General features: G+C 46.8%; 1 long non-coding RNA gene across 1 annotated transcript; it reads left to right on the plus strand.

Annotated features, from left to right (window-relative positions):
* Positions 1-613: 613 nt before the first annotated feature.
* On the plus strand, positions 614-5,464 carry LOC117797865. The gene is made up of 3 exons (XR_004622717.1): positions 614-1,471; positions 2,235-4,314; positions 4,880-5,464. It is a non-coding gene; the product is annotated as an uncharacterized LOC117797865 (long non-coding RNA).
* Positions 5,465-5,832: the final 368 nt, after the last annotated feature.

Below are 5,832 nucleotides of genomic sequence, written 5' to 3' on the forward strand. Positions count from 1 at the left end.
AATCCCTGATCATTTGTCCTTTGTTTCTGTAACTCTAGCCAGGGGCTGGGCCTGACATCTTCACAGACATTGAGGGAGGAAGAGCAGGAGGTTGAGAGGTGCCTCTCAGGATGTCCTGGGGACTCCTACTGGCTACCTCTCCATGCCTGTGATGGGAGGGATGGAATCTCTTAAAAAAGAAATCTGGTGGGGACAAGTGTGAGAATGCATAGGTGACTTCCTAAAATATCTTTAATTGTGGAAGGAAAATGTCCTCTTGAGTTTATGGTGACGCTTATTCGAATGGAGAGCAATAGCCAGAGACCCAGGGGCTAGATTGTGAACAGGACAGGATTGCACCAGTGCATATTTCTGGAACTTTCCTTTTCTTGCAGTTCTGCCTTTATGGAGGCTTAAGCAGTACAAATAGCCTCCCAGGTTTCCTTCAATATTAAAAGTATTTAAAGAAAATGACAGGTTGTTTAATAGTGACTTTTCAAAATTTGTTGTGAAAAGCTCCTGTTTCTGGAACATATCAGGGTGTGACTGTGCAAAACAGACTATGAACAGCCCCTCAGAGCATTTCCTGCACGTGCATTTCAGTAAGGTTTGGGGGCTGGTGTGGTGGCTTGAGTGCTGGTCCCCAAAGGTATCTGGTTCTAATCACTGGAAGTTGTGAATGTTACCTTATATGGCAGAAGAGACTTTGCAGCTGTGATTAAGGAACTTGAGGTGGGGACTCTGTCGGTTAATTTTATGTGCTGACTTCACCGGCCATGGTGAGTCCAGATTCAACGTGATTTCCTGGTGTGTCTGCGAGAGTGTTTCCAGATGAATTCCAGAGATTAGAATTTGAACCCGTGGACTCAGTGGAGGTAGGCATCCTCCAATCCTTTGAGGGCCTAAAGAGAGCAAAAGGCTGAGGAAGGAGGAATTTGCCCTTTCTTTTTTCCTGTCTCACTGTTGAGCTGGGACATCTCCTGTCATCTCCTTCTGTTCTCAGACTGGGATTTGCAACATCAGAGCCTCTAATTCATGGATCTTCAACCTCAGACTGAATCACACCAGCTTTCCTGGGTTTCCAGCTTGCAGACTGTGAGACTTCCTAACCTCCAGAATCACATGAGCCAATTCCCCATAATCATATATGTATGTGGATCTATATATCTCCTATTGGCTTTTCCAGATAACCCTGACTAATACGAAGTCAAGGAACATTATCCTGGATCATCTGATGCTCCATACATGTAATCACGAGTATCTTTTAAGAGGAAGGTGGAGGCAGACTTGCGGAGAGAAAAGGAGAAAGAGATGTAACCACAGAGCAGCGACTGGCATCATGAAGCTACCAACCAAGGAATGCTGATGGCCTCTAGCAGCTGGAAGAACAAGGAATCCGATTCTGCCCTTGGACCTCCAGAAGGGGCCATCCCACCTGACTCTTTGATTTCAGCCCTGTGAGCCTCATTTTGGAATCTAGTCTCCTAGAACTGTAAGAAAATAATTTTCTAATATTTTAAGCCCCTAAGTTTATCGTAAGTTGTTACAGTGACAGTAGGAATGTGATACAGTGGGTAACATTTTGAGATCTTCTCCAAGTATCATGCCCTTTTAATTCATACTGTACAAGCTTCCTTTGTGCTCATGCCCTTCCACTGATAAGCCTCGGGTGTACAGGGAATTAGTCTTTAATATTCTCCAGTAAATTCAGTGTTTTATAGCTTACAAATTATGTCTAATTCAAATTACCATTTCTTAATTTGAAATCATTGTACTTCTGTTTGTATCATGACTGTGTGGGCAAACTATTGTAGAACAAATTAAATAGGATAGTGATTTTTATACCTTGGAATGCCTAAAAATCCCTCAGTAATAGATCACTAAAGAGAAACCTGTTTACATCTTGCAGGAAGCACCCAGCACCTTCCATTGATTTCCATGGGTCCTCTCCCTTGTGGACCCCACACAATGGGGATTGGCTCCCATCCAGCACAACTCCCAGGGTGGCGGGAGGCCTCTGACCCTGTTATTCACCCACAGGCATTTTATTGTTATTATTCAGCCTCTAAGGATATGCTGATTTCAAAACATGCCTATAACAACAGACACATGATTTTTGAAATCTCTTCCCTCCAATACCTGAGGCTTTTCCCCAGCTGACCAGGGGTTCACATGCTTGTAGTTTCTAAATGTGTTGTATGTTATAGTGGAAATGTTTTGTGTATTTCCTGCTCCATAGCACTTCTCATTCCTAGCCTTAATAGGAGCCTATTGACTGAGAGAAGTGGAAGTTACCATTTGCTAATGGACCAATGAAGTGGACGCTGTGATGAGTGGCCCAGATCCTGTGAGTCATGTCATCCCTGACGCTGGAGGTACAGACAGCCCTCACCTGCCAGTGCTCTCCTGGAACTGACTTCCTAGGAGGCATTTCCCCTCTCAAAGTTACAGCCCTCCCCAGGGCAGCCTGTATGCACTGATTGGTGGATGCACCAACAGACAGTCCAGGCTGTACCACTGCAGTGTGGGAGCACCTGGGGGACTGTCCCAGTTCCAGGGCTCCCCCTTAGAGTTGGCTAAGACTGCACCACAGCCCAACTAGGGCAACCAAGGATGAGCTTCTCAGAACTGCCTGCCTGAGGAAACCTGCCTCCAGGATGCCAGCCACTGGCAGCCTCCAGGCACATGTGTCTCCAGGATCTGCTTTAGCTTTCTAGGTGGGGCTATGTGCTTCCTGGGCAGATGCTGGGCAGTGACTGAGCATGTCAATGTGCAAGGGCTTGCCGATTCTGCAAAGCTAGGATGCCTCTATGCTTACCTCTGCTCTGGAGCTCCCCATTGGGAAGACTGAGATTTTCTCACTGCTGCTCTGAGTTCAGAGGCTCCAGCTCTCCAGTCCTCCTTCATGACCTTTCTTCCTTCTCAGGGGACACATCTGCACTGCTGCAGGCTCTCCCTGCTGCTTCTGCTCTCTCTCTCCCTTATTCTTCTCAGGCTCTGTCTTCCTTTCATCTCCTGCACATCTCTCTCTGACTTGGTGGGTGTCCCTGGGAGAGGCTGAAGCGTCACACCACTGGGTCTCATTCCCTGCTCCTGCTCCTTCTCTTCCCTTGCATGGGACAGGGTTGATGCCAACAGCACTCCCCAATACCTTTATGTGTTCACTTCTACCTCAGTGTCAGTGTCTAGGAAGACCAGCGTGCAACAGGTGGCATCAGGAGGGTGACCAACTAGCCTGGTTTACCTGAGACTGATGGGTATCTCGGGAAAGGGAGTGATCAGGCTTAAAACTGGGACAGTCCTGGGCTACTCTAGGTGCACGAGTGTCTGGAAAAGAGAGAGAGAAATGGGATTCTGGAGCAATGAAGCCCCCAGTTGGGGGACTGGGGATGGGAGTACCCAGAGCAATACAGTTCAAATTTTTACTGGAGACGAACAGAGATGATTTACCTGTAGGAGGAAATGCAAAAGCAGAGCCTTGTGTCAGGCATTTGAGAAATATAAAGAGAAGAGTACTTTTAAGGAATGTGGGGAAAACCCTACTGCTTTCACTGCAGTGAGAGTGTTGCTAAGTGCAACTGATAATTTGCAAAAGTTAAATGGGAGTAAAAATCATCAAGGACAAACTAAGAGTAAAAGCCAGAAATCCTCCTTGGTTGAAAAAGACTCTTATCTGCACAGAAAGAAGTCAGGGAAAGCTGAGGCCCAGAACTTAGTCCTAAGAGTAGCAGACCTCCAGAAAACAGTGACCTCTCTACTGGGCAGCTTTGCTATGCCCCTGAATGGATAACTACAGATCCGGAGTCACAAGGGGGGGTCAATGTGGATCCAAGCTCCCAAAAGTCTTGAATCAATAATTTCCCTGATACATTCAAGCTGACAGAAGCGGACCCCTCTTAATCATTAGGGCCTATCCTTACCTTCCCTTTGCTTGAAGATGGGGTGGAAGTTTGAATGTGAATATGAATGTAATACTCACCACCCCCAACACCCCAGGATCCATCCCTTGCTGCCATGCAGGCCTGTGGGCCAATAAGTAGGATTATGTCATCACAAAACATAGACAGGAGTGTGCAGGGCCTGCTGGGGGATTAGGAGCTGCAGAACCAGCCAACACATGGTAGGACCTGGAAGAGCATGCATGGAGCTGAATTGTGAGGATGCAAGGTCAAGGGGCAAAAGCTCAGACTGGATGAGGGAAGTTTATCTCCTAGAAGCACTCTCAACTGGCAAGGATGTTGAGACAGTCTGCAGGCTCTCTGCTAGAACGACAACCCTTAGAAAGACCAAGAAAATGATGTCTTCAGAAACATCTAGCAGGAGTGGCTCTACCAGGTAAGGCTGGACAGCTTCCCAGGGGAGGTGATCCTCAGGAGGGCCTGGTGGACACAGCATTTACTTGAGCAATGAGGAATGTGCTGTCAGAGAAGCCCCAGCATCTTCGAGAAGTTCAGTGGGTGGCTCTGCTCTAGATCAGGGCCAGGTGGGGGAGGCAGGGAAGGAAGCGCCTCAGGAATAGCAGTAGGGAATGGCAGGACCCGGAAGGGACAGAAGTATGTTGGAGAAGCTTAACCATAGAAGTCAAGTGAGTGGCAAAGGGAGAGATACCAGCAAGGGAGCTTGACCTTGGGGTGTGTTGGAAATGGTCAAGAGTATAGAGGCCTTCAGGGCAAGACAGATAAGACACCAAGAAAGGTACTGCTTACCCTGTGACCAGAGCAAGTAGGGAAGAGGGCCAGGAGCCTGAGAGCCAACCCCAATAATAAGTTTCCTAGAAAGCCAGATCTGCAATGTCATAATTCTGGAGTAGAGTACTGACTTCCTGTATGAGTTTCCTGTGGTGGATGTGACGAGTCACAGACTGGACATCAGTCATCAAGAGAAAGTTATTCCTTCACAGTTCTGGTGGTCAGAGGTCTGAAATCACCAACACTGGGCCGACATCAAGCTGCCACACTCCCTCCAGAGGCTCTAAGAGTGGATCCAATCCTTACCTTTTCCAGTTGCTGCTGGTAGCCACTATTCCTTGACCTGCGGCTCCATTGCTCCAATGTCTGCTTTCTCCTTCATGTGGCCATCTCCTGCATGTGTGTGTGTATGTGTGTGTGTGTGTGTGTGTGTGTGTGTGTGTAATGTCCCTGTGTCTCTCTCATAGGAACATTTGTGATGTAATTTACGGCCCACCCAAATGATTTAGGAACTCTTCCCATCTGAAGTTCCTTAATTTAATCATATCTGCATAAGACCTCTCTCCAAATGTGATAACAATTATTACATTACAATATTACAAGGACTTGTAAATGATTATACCTAATATCTTTGGGGCCACCATTCAGCTCTTGACTCCCCACATACAACTTTGTGTTAAAAAAAAATCATATATCTCTTCAAGGTGGAACCAGAGTCGGAGATTGTCCAGACAGCGCTCCCCTCTGACAAGGAGTCCTTGAAGCTGGACCCTCAGGGTGAGGCTCCATTGAGCTCTGTCCAGCTTCTTCTCACCTGCTGAGAAGACAAAATCTTTTCCAGGGTTCCTGGAACCTCCTCAGTTTCCCCCTCCTGCGTTTTATGTCAGATATTTAAAAAACTCCAAAATGTTTTCTCGTTGTCCCATTTCTCTCCTGCATGTCTTTTTTATTTTATTTTATTATTATATTATGTTAGTCACCATACAGTACATACCCGGATTCCGATGCAAAGTTCGATGCTTCATTAGTTGCGTATAACACCCAGTGCACGATGTAATACGTGCCCTCCTTACTACCCATCACCACTCTATCCTAGTCCCCCACCCCCCTCCCCTCTGAAGTCTTCAGTTTGCTTCTCATAGTCCATAGTCTCTCATGTTTCATT

Source organism: Ailuropoda melanoleuca, unplaced genomic scaffold (assembly GCF_002007445.2).
Source record: "Ailuropoda melanoleuca isolate Jingjing unplaced genomic scaffold, ASM200744v2 unplaced-scaffold1651, whole genome shotgun sequence".
In the NCBI taxonomy this organism is placed as follows: Eukaryota; Metazoa; Chordata; class Mammalia; order Carnivora; family Ursidae; genus Ailuropoda; species Ailuropoda melanoleuca.